Source organism: Pleurodeles waltl, unplaced genomic scaffold (assembly GCF_031143425.1).
Source record: "Pleurodeles waltl isolate 20211129_DDA unplaced genomic scaffold, aPleWal1.hap1.20221129 scaffold_74, whole genome shotgun sequence".
NCBI lineage: Eukaryota > Metazoa > Chordata > Amphibia > Caudata > Salamandridae > Pleurodeles > Pleurodeles waltl.
Genome location: NW_027150395.1, coordinates 1,060,984 through 1,072,592, shown reverse-complemented (window position 1 = coordinate 1,072,592; position 11,609 = coordinate 1,060,984).

Genomic DNA, 11,609 nt, shown 5'->3' with positions numbered 1-11,609 from the left:
AGAAATGCACCAAGCCCCCTTTCAGTTCAATCCTGTCTGCCAGAGTCCCAGTAGGGTGTGTGGCAGTCCTTTGTGTGAGGGCAGGCCCTCCACCCTCCCAGCCCAGGAAGACCCATTCAAAATGCAGATGTATGCAAGTCAGGCTGAGTACCCTGTGTTTGGGGTGTGTCTGAGTGAATGCACAAGGACCTGTCAACTAAACCTAGCCAGACGTGGATTGAAGGGCACAACAAGGTTTTAGTGCAAAGAAATGCTCACTTTCTAAAAGTGGCATTTCTAGAATAGTAATATTAAATCCGACTTCACCAGTCAGCAGGATTTCATATTACCATTCTGGCCATACTAAATATGACCTTCCTGCTCCTTTCAGATCAGCAGCTGCCATTTCAACAATGTATGAGAGCAGCCCCAATGTTAGCCTATGAAGGGAGCAGGCCTCACAGTAGTGTAAAAACGAATTTAGGAGTTTTACACTACCAGGACATATAACCACACAAGTACATGTCCTGCCTTTTACCCACACAGCACCCTGCTCTAAGGGTTACCTAGGGCACACATTAGGGGTGACTTATGTATAGAAAAAGGGGAGTTCTAGGCTTGGCAAGTACCTTTAAATGCCAAGTCGAAATGGCAGTGAAACTGCACACACAGGCCTTGCAATTGCAGGCCTGAGACAAGGTTAAGGGGCTACTGAGGTGGGTGGCACAACCAGTGCTGCAGGCCCACTAGTAGCATTTAATCTACCTGCCCTAGGCACATGTAGTGCACTCTACCAGGGACTTACAAGTAAATTAAATAGTCAATCATGGATAAACCAATCAGTAGTACAATTTACACAGGGAGCATATGCACTTTAGCACTGGTTAGCAGTGGTAAAGTGCCCAGAGGTCAAAAGCCAACAACAACAGGTCAGAAAAAAATAGGAGGAAGGAGGCAAAAAGTTTGGGGATGTCCCTGTCAAAAAGCCAGGTCCAACAACGCGTAAAATGGCATCCCCGCACTCACAAAGTCTGGGAAAATGGTCCTGGAGGTCATGGGTGTACCTCTGCTAGTGCAGGGGTGCCCTCACACACAGGTACTCTGCAACCTGCCCTCAGGGCTGGAGGGCCTGCTATTGAGGTGACTTACAGGTGACCTGTGCAGTGTAAATTGCAGTGAAAGGATGCATGCCCGTTTCATGCAAGCTGCAATGGCAGTCTTACAGAAGCCTTTGCATGGGCTCCCTATGGGTGGCAAAAGAAATGCTGCAGCCCATAGGGATCCCCTGGAACACAAATGCCCTGGCTACCTATATACCATATACTAGGTGTAGGAGGCTTGCCTGGCTTATAGTGGGTGCCTTGTGGTACTTTCACCCTGTGCCAGGTCCAGTTATCCCTTATTAGTAGAATAGAGGTGTTTCTAGCAGCCTAGGCTGATAGAAGGTAGCATTAGCAAAGCAGCTTAGGCTGAACTAGGAGACATGCAAAGCTCCTACTATACCACTTATATCATATAGCACAATATCATAAGAAAACACAATACTGAGTGTTACTAAAAATAAAGGTACTTTATTTTAGTGACAATATGCCAAAAGTATCTCAGAGAATACCCTTACTTAGGAGGTAAGTAATGTACACACGTTATATGTACACAAACCCAAAACAGGTAAGTAAACAATGTACAATCACAATAGGATGCAATAGGTAGACATAGGTCTAGGGGCAACACAAACCATATCCTCCAAAAGTGGAATACGAATCACGAATGGACTGCAGACCTATGGGAGATTGTAGAGGGTCGCTGGGACTGTGAGAAAACAGTAAGGGTGTCCAAAATACCCCACCCCAAGACCCTAGAAAGTAGGAGTAAAGTCACCCTACTACCCCAGAAAGACACAATAGTCGTGATAGGGGGATTCTGCAAGAACCACAAGCACCAGCAAAACACTGAAGATGGATTCCTGGACCTGAGGACCTGAAAAGGAAGGGGACCAAGTCCAAGAGTCGCAATAGGGTCCAGGGGGACAAGAGCCCAGAAAACCCCAGATGAAGGTGCAAAAGGGCTGCCTCTGGGTGGAAGAATCAAAAGATTCTGCAACAACGAAAAGGGCTCGGAACTTCACCTTTGGATGGAAGATGTCTCACGGCGTGCTGGATGTTGCAGAAGTGTTTTCAACGCAGAAATACCGCATACAAGCCTTGCTAGCTGCAAGGGTCACGTTAGAGGTTTTTGGGTGCTGATGGGGACCAGGAAGGACCAGGATGTCGCCCCTTGGAGGAGGAGACAGAGGGGGCACTCAGAAACTCAGAGAGCCCCCGCAGAAGCAGGCAGCACCCGCAGACGTACCAGAGCAAGCACTTAATAGATCTGTGAACTCAGAGTCACGAAAGGAGGGTCCCACGACGTCGGAGTCCAACTCAGCGGGTTGAGCACTGCAGGACGGAGTGCTGGGGACCCAGGCTAGGCTGTGCACAAAGGAATCCTTGGAGAAGTGCACAGAAGCTGGAGCAGCTGCAAATCACGCAGTACACAGGTTTGCTGTCTGGCGTGGGGAGGCAAGGACTTACCTCCACCAAATATGGACAGAAGGGCCACTGTGGGAGACACTTGGACCCAGCTCCTGTGTTCCAGGGACAATGCTCGTCAGGATGATAGGGGACCCAGAGGACAGGTGATGCAGTCTTTGGGTGCCTGCATTAGCAGGGGGAAGATTCCCTCGACCCACAGGAGATTTCTCCTTGGCTTCCAGTGCAGGGTGAAGGCAGACAGCCCTCAGAGCATGCACCACCAGGAAACAGTCGAGAAAGCCGTCAGGATGAGGCGCTACAATGTTGCTGGTAGTCGTCTTGCTACTTTGTTGCTGTTTTGCAGGTGTCCTGGAGCAGTCAGTGGTCGATCCTTGACAGGAGTCAAAGAGGGAAGAGCAGAGGAACTCTGATGAGCTCTTGCATTCGTTATCTAAGGAATAGCCTAGAGCCAGAAAAGGAGGTTTGGCTACCAAGAAAGGAGGTTTGGCTACCCAGAGAGGTAAGAACCTATCAGGAGGGGTCTCTGACATCACCTGCTGGCACTGGCCACTCAGAGCAGTCCATTGTGCCCTAACACCTCTGAATCCAAGATGGCAGAGGTCTGGGACACACTGGAGGAGCTCTGGGCACCTCCCCTGGGAGGTACTGGTCAGGGGAGTGGTCACTCCCCTTTCCTTTTTCCAGTTTCGCGCCAGAGGAGGGCTGGGGGATCCCTGAACCGGTGTAGACTGTCTTATGCAGAGATGGGCACCATCTGTGCCCATCAAAGCATTTCCAGAGGCTGGGGGAGGCTACTCCTCCCCAGCCCTTCACACCTATTTCCAAAGGAAGAGGGTGTAACACCCTCTCTCAGAGGAAATCCTTTGTTCTGCCTTCCTGGGACTGGGCTGCCCAGACCCCAGGAGGGCAGAATCCTGTCTGAGGGGTTGCCAGCAGCTGCAATGGAAACCCCGGAAAGGCAGTTTGGCAGTACCCGGGTTCTGTGCTAGAGACCCGGGGATCATGGAATTGTCACCCCAATACCAGAATGGCATTGGGGTGACAATTCCATGATCTTAGACATGTTACATGGCCATGTTCGGAGTTACCATTGTGACGCTACACATAGGTAGTGACCTATGTGTAGTGCATGCGTGTAATGGTGTCCCCGCACTCACAAAGTCTGGGGAATTTGCCCTGAACGTTGTGGGGCACTTTGGCTTGTGCCAGGGTGCCCACACACTAAGTAACTTCGCACCCAACCGTCACCAAATGAGGGTTAGACATATAGGTGACTTGTGAGTTACTTATGTGCAGTGAATATGGCTGAGAAATAACATGGACGTTATTTCACTCAGGCTGCAGTGGCAGTCCTGTGTAAGAATTGTCTGAGCTCCCTATGGGTGGCAAACGAAATGCTGCAGCTCATAGGGATCTCTTGGAACCCCAATACCCTGGGTACCTAGATACCATATAAAAGGGAATTATATGGGTGTACCAGTGTGCCAATGAGAATTGGTAAAATTAGTCACTAGCCTGCAGTGACAATTTTAGAAAGCAGAGAGAGCATAAACACTGAGGTTCTGGTTAGCAGAGCCTCAGTGATACAGTTAGGCACCACACAGGGAACACATACAGGGCATACATTATGAGCACTGGGGTCCTGCCTAGCAGGATCCCAGTGACACAAGGGCAAAAACAAACATACATACAGTGAAAATGGGGGTAACATGCCAGGCAAGATGGTACTTTCCTACACTAGGGACTTCTAAGGGGGCACGAGTATGCCAATTGTGGGTGAAATACTGGGTTACCAGTATGCAATAACAAAATTTAGAGAAGAGAGCATAATCACTGGGGTCCTGGTTAGCAGGATCCTAGTGAACAGAGTCAAGCACACTGACATGAGGCAGAAAATGGGGGTAACCATGGCAAAAAGAGGGTACTTTGCTGCAGGTGCATCATAGGTTATACAGTTATAGAGTTCACAGAGTGAAGAAGCAAGGTAGAAGAGATAGATTTTTTGTCTCAATAGCAAGGCATGTCAGAGAAGGCTGATTGAGAAGTTGTGTGCTGGACACGGGGCTTATTGGAATCAGGAATTGACAAACACATTGAAAGATTGGTCAGAGAGTGTATTAGGTAGCTTCAAATTGATAAAGTGACAAGAGAATAACCGTTGGTGATTAGACATTCACCAGGTAAACTTTGAGAAGATGTCATTATAGACATAGTTAATCCTTTACATTGTGAGTCAGGATAGGTATTATAGCTATATATTGATGTTGGTGAGTCAGGATAGATATATATTGATGTTGGTAGACATATTTTCTAGATGGCCAAAGTTTAAACTTATTAGTGAAATAAACACAGTGGGCCCTATTCACAAAGATAAGTTTACATGTGCAGATTTGCTCACCTGTAAATTCACTCAAGCACTTAAGTGTAAATAGTATACTTTTGTGGTAGTCACCATTTCCGAGCGTAGATTCACATCAATGGTGCACTGGAGCACATTTACAATTGCTTTGTCTTCGATTAAGGTAGAGTAATTTTGTGTTATGCTTGTTATGTAAAATTCCCAACATTACACCATTCTCGGTAAGTACACCATTGTTTGTGGCAAAATCATAGTGAGACACCAAGAACAACCAGAAAAGAAGTAACTGCTATTTGCAACCCTTTGGTTTTGGCTCTATTTTCTCAACTTGAAATACATCCTCCTGTCCAAAATCCAAAATGGACACAAGTATACATGTCACACAGATATATAGAACTTAGGGGCATATTTATAGGCCCCTAGCACTGCCTTGTGCCACATTCACGTCATTTATTCTGATGTTAATGTGGCCCAACGAGGCCAAAATCCCCACGCCGTATTAGCAGGGTGGTGCAATTCATGCATTGTGCCACCCTGTAACCCTTTGCGCTACATTATGCCTGCACCAGGCATAATGTATGCAAAGGGGGCGTTCGCCTGTTAGGGAAGCCAGTAAAAGGGTGCAAGGAAATCTATGGGATTTCCTTGTGCCATTTATTACGCACTTTGAATGCCTGATCAAGAACAAGCATTAAAAGGGGGCTTCCATTCTTTAGAAAGGGCACCTAAGTACTCTACAGGAATAGCGCCAATATTTTGGCACTACTCCTGCAGAGTACATCAATTAATATGACACTATTGCCCCCTCCCCTGCGCCATGGTACGCTGTGTTTTAATTACGGCGCACACATGGTGGCAGTAGGGGGTCCTAAGGGGCGCAGGGAAAGTAAGTGGCGCTGCACTCGGTACAGCGCCACTTTCCATAAATCTGTCCCTAAATGCTAGATTTTCACTTCACTTAATTACACATAATTTCCCACAATTTTTCTCAAATTTCGAGTAATTATGCTAAAGCAAATTAGACGAATTTCGTACCTCCCAGTTTTGCTAACTTATGGTTAGTAGTAGCTTTAGAAATGTAGTTTGTGACTAGCTGTGTGCTTTCTCTTTCGGGGGTGGTTGTTTATAGTAGCCTGTCCCTTCCTAAATCCCTGCTTACTTTTTCCTAAACCCCTCCCATCTGCAGTAGATATTCCTCATTTTCCCACCAATCCCTTTGGTTCCTCCCACATTTATTTCAAAGTAGTGAACTTGCATGTGTGGACATCTCATAATAGAATGTTTAGGAGAGGTGTAGTTGAAGATATGGACATGCAGGTCTGTGAATTGCATTTTGTAGTAAGTAATAGAGTTGTAGTACTACTTAATGTACTAAAGAATTCAGGTATTATATTGGCCCCAAAAGTGTAATTGCTTTTTTTTATGTTCATTCTGGAAGGATTTCCACATTCAATCCTTACATATAATGAGGTTCAGTTTACTTCTAAAGAAGTAGAGCAGTGGTTGATTGAGAATGGAAAAAAGAAATACCGTGGCAAGGAAGGATAATTCGATGGAAGATGAGCTGTGAAAAAATATGTTGTTGGTTGGGATTTAGTCAAAACAAAGGCTCAGAAGAGCCATGAGAAGTTTAGAAATTCAGCAGCCCAATGAGGGCTATAAACGTTTTCGGAAACGCGGTGAAAACAGATGACTCTAGTTCACAGGCCATTAAGACCATCATCTCAAACAAGAGGGTGACAAATAATTACTGGACTTCATACGCTTCCCAGAGTGTAGGATAATCTTAAACAACTTGAAGGATACCTCAAAAGTGTATTTAGCTGCAGGAACTGAATGGTTTGTTTGGCGTAAAGGTGCAGACAATATATCCTTACAGCTTTCCTAATGGAAGCTCCCTAACAAACTAATTTGGAAAAAAATAGATTCCTACTTTGTGAACAGGAACCCTCCCCAAATCAGAAGATTCCTAGTTTTTCCTAGCCCTTCGTTCTTTCTCATCTTCCTCGTTATTCGAAGCTTCCTATTATTATGTATTTAAGGTACATTTAAATATATTATATATTGCTGTTTATGTATGTACACACAGTTATATCAGAAATGAGTATGCTCTTTCACTATCTAACTTCCTTCTTCGCTCTTGGTGTTGTGCACTATAACTCGATCTTTTGTTGTCAAAACGATTTTAAACTGCATTCACTGTTGCCTGTTATTTTGTACCCACTGTTCCCTTTTTGTGACATTTTTGAACCAAGAACTCGTGCATTTGGAAGTTAAACAGATTAGTTAAAGTCTGTGATGAAAATGAAGAGAGACAAAATTAAATGGAATAAATTAATCACACAGCACAAGGAAGAATTGGAGATACTCCAGAGGACAGTCTTTACAATATTTAGACCTTTTCACCCCACTAATGGCCTCAGTTTCTTCTTCCTGTAAAAGAACAATGATGGGTTTTTAGACTTAAGACACACATTAGAGTCCTTAATGGTATTCCTAGGAGTCTCTGTGAAATATATGAGATCATGCTCCTGTATAGAACAATGCATGATTTATATACATTAATATCATTTACGGTTTACTCTACAGTGCTTAATTTGACCCAATAGTTGCAGGTGGACCCACCAGCACTTATTTATGACGACCCATGCTTATTTTGCCTCAACAAGCTTTTAGTCCAGACCAAAACTAAAAAGTCAGAAAAGGGAAGAAGAAGGTGGGAGAGAAAGACAAAAAACACTCTCAAAGGGATGAAAGCAATGATGAAAATAACCTTCAATAGTAAGTTAAGGAGACAGGGGTTGTCTGTTGAAGGATTAAGGAGGCTTTAAGTGGAATCAAGGCTATGCAACATTAGTATTCAGAACATCAAGCTTCGATAGCGCCAGCTGCAAGCTTCTGAACAGAACTTTGGGCACTGGCACTTATTCTCTTACAAATTAAACACTAGGTCCATCTAGGGTTTGCACACCTAGCGCAGCTGTGCATTCAAAGTTTTAACGCTGGCTAGCATTTCTTAGTGCCATTCATGCACCACATTTACAACATGGCACACCATGATGGTAAGAGAAGGTTAGCGTAAAAAAATTAAAAACAAATAAGCTAACCTTTGTGACATGTCACAAGAAAATGACAGTAGTGCCGCAAAAGTGGTGCTAGCCTGAATTGTGCCACATTTTTTTAACGCTAATTGTGGTAGTGTCACTTTTGGTCATGAAGCGTAAAAAATGCCAGCAAAAATGCCGAACAAAAGCCACAAGGTAAAAAAATGGAGAGGACAGGAGAGACCCCAGAGAGACCCTAATGAGCCCAGTACAAGCCAGGATGTCCAGACAGACTCCCAGGAGAAGGAGAAAAGGAAGAGAAAGTGTAGGTTCAGTGAGGAGGAGAACATCTTGATCACAGAGGTGACGGAGCACCCACACCAACTCTTCATCACCAATAAATTGCCAATAAATAGGAAGGCGGCCATATGGCATGCCATAGCTGATGAAGTTAACAGTGCGGCAGAGGTGAAAAGGAATGTGATGGATTCTAAGAAGTAATGACATGATTGCAAGCGCAGAACAAAAGAGACACAGGCCAGTAACGGAAGGGTAGCACTTCAGACCAGAGGTGGAAGTCCTTCACCCCAGAAGCCGCTGGATGAGCTGGAGAAGATGGTGGGAGTGGCTATCCCTGAGGCGTTAGTGACTGGAGTCCAGGGACTGGACACTGGAGGATATGATGACCAACAACAAACACAGGGTAAGTTGCAGCAAGGGGCAATTTTGTAACTAACAAATGGTAGAAGGGGAGGCACATAGAAGGCACTGATTGCATGTGAAAGGGTTGCATTGGGGCACAATAATGGCGAAACACCAAACACATGTAATGTGCACTGACCCACACCATTCCCTTCACCACATCATCCGAACCATCTGGCCATGTACAACACTCATTGGGCATTATGTACCAGGCCTCTTGTGCTAGGTGGGGGCGACATGGGCTAGGATATGCCTTCCTCTACCACTGGGAAAGGTCACAAATGAAAAACAGACACAACATATGGGGCATGTTGATCATCGCCATCTGTGCTGGTACAAAATTTGCTGCAAGGTACACCTGCACCATACTGCAAGGGTGGGTGTGTTTTGGGGATGATTGTTGTTATGCATGAAAGGAAACCTTCCTGCACAACATCAGGTACAAGCAGTATTTTTCATCTTACTATGTGGGTTGCACAATGCAGCACACAGAGAAACATGACATTACTGGGACAAACAAAGATAACACTCACCTTCTGTAGGAAAGTACCATCTTGCCTGGCATGTTACCCCCATATTTCACTGTATATATGTTGTTTTAGTCTATGTGTCACTGGGACCCTGCCAGGCAGGGCCCCAGTGCTCATAAGTATGTGCCCTGTATGTGTTCCCTGTGTGATGCCTAACTGTCTCACTGAGGCTCTGCTAACCAGAACCTCAGTGGTTATGCTCTCTCTGCTTTCCAAATTCGTCACTAAGAGGCTAGTGACTAAATTTACCAATTCACATTGGCATACTGGTACACCCATATAATTCCCTAGTATATGGAACTGAGGTACTCAGGGTATTGGGGTTCCAGGAGATCCCTATGGGCTGCAGCATTTCTTTTGCCACCCATAGGGAGCTCTGACAATTCTTACACAGGCCTGCCAGTGCAGCCTGAGTGACATAACGTCCACGTTATTTCACAGCCATTTACCACTGCACTTAAGTAACTTATAAGTAACCTATATGTCAAACCTTCACCTGGTGAAGGTTGGGTGCAAAGTTACTTAGGCCCTCATTCTGATTTTGGCGGGCGGCGGTCGCCGCCTGCCAAAATCTGGCCTGCCGAAAGACCGCTCCACGGTCAAAAGACCGCGGCGGCCATTCCTACTTTCCCGCTGGGCCGGCGGGCTCCCTCCAAAAGAGCGCCCGCTGGCCCAGCGGGAAAGCCCCTGCAACATTGAAGCCGACTCCGAATGGAGCCGGTGGTGTTGCAGGGGTGCGACGGGTGCAGTTGCACCCATCGCGATTTTCACTGTCTGCAAAGCAGACAGTGAAAATCCTGCTGGGGCCCTGTTAGGGGGCCCCTGCACTGCCCATGCCAGTGGCATGGGCAGTGCAGGGGCCCCCAGGGGCCCCACGACACCCGTTCCCGCCATCCTGTTTCTGGCGGTGAAAACCGCCAGAAACAGGCTGGCGGGAAGGGGGTCGGAATCCCCATGGCGGCGCTGCAAGCAGCGCCGCCATGAAGGATTCCCCCAGCCGGGGGAAATCCGGCGGGAAACCTTTACAGCTGCGGTCAGAATGCCATGTGAAGCACCGCCAGCCTGTTGGCGGTGCTTCCGGCATCCTCCACCCTGGCGGTCATAGACCGCCAGGGTTGGAGTGAGGGCCTTAGTGTGTGGGCACCCTGGCACTAGCCAAGGTGCCCCCACATCGTTCAGGGCAAATTTCCTGGACTTTGTGAGTGCGGGGACACCATTACACGCGTGCACTATACATAGGTCACTACCTATTTATAGCGTCACAATGGTAACTCCGAACATGGCCATGTAACATGTCTAAGATCATGGAATTGTCACCCCAATGCCAGACAATTCCATGATCCCCCGGGTCTCTAGCATAGTATCCGGGTACTGCCAAACTGCCTTTCCGGGGTCTCCACTGCAGCTGCTGCTGCTGCCAACCCCTCAGACAGGTTTCTGCCCTACTGGGGTCCAGGCAGCCCTGGCCCAGGAAGGCAGAACAAAGGATTTCCTCTGAGAGAGTGTGTAACACCCTCTCCCTTTGGAAATAGGTGTGAAGGCTGGGGAGGAGTAGCCTCCCCCAGCCTCTGGAAATGCTTTGATGGGCACAGATCGTGCCTATCTCTGTATAAGCCAGTCTACACCAGTTCAGGGATCCCCCAGCCCTGCTCTGGTGCGAAACTGGACAAAGGAAAGGGGAGTGACCTTCACCTCCCAGGGGAGGTGCCCAGAGCTCGTCCAGTGTGTCCCAGACCTCTGCCATCTTGGAAACTGAGGTGTTGGGGGCACACTGGACTGCTCTGAATGGCCAGTGCCAGCAGGTGACGTCAGATGCTCCTTCTGATAGGCTCTTACCTCTCTTGGTAGCCAATCCTCCTTCCTTGGTAGCCAAACCTCCTTTTGTGGCTATTTAGGGTCTCTGCTTTGGGGAATTCTTCAGATAACAAATGCAAGAGCTCACCAGAGTTCCTCTGCATCTCCCTCTTCACCTTCTACCAAAGGATCGACCGCTGACTGCTCAGGACGCCTGCAAAACCACAACAAAGTAGGAAGACGACTACCAGCAACATTGTAGCGCCTAATCCTGCATGCTCTGGGGGTAGCCTGCCTTCACCCTGCACCAGGAGCTCTGAACAAATCTCCCGTGGGTTGACGGAATCTTCCCCCTGCTAACGCAGGCACCAAAAGACTGCATCACTGGTCCTCTGGGTCCCTCTCATCCTGACGAGCGTGGTCCCTGGAACTCAGCAACTCTGTCCAAGTGACTCCCACAGTCCAGTGACTCTTCAGTCCAAGTTTGGTGGAGGTAAGCCCTTGCCTCCCCACGCTAGACTGCATTGCTGTGTACAGCGTGATTTGCAGCTGCTCCAGCTCCTGTGCACTGTTCCAGGATTTCCTTCGTGCACAGCCAAGCCTGGGTCCCCAGCACTCCTTCCTGCAGTGCTGAACCCTCTGAGTTGGACTCCGATGTCATGGAACCCTC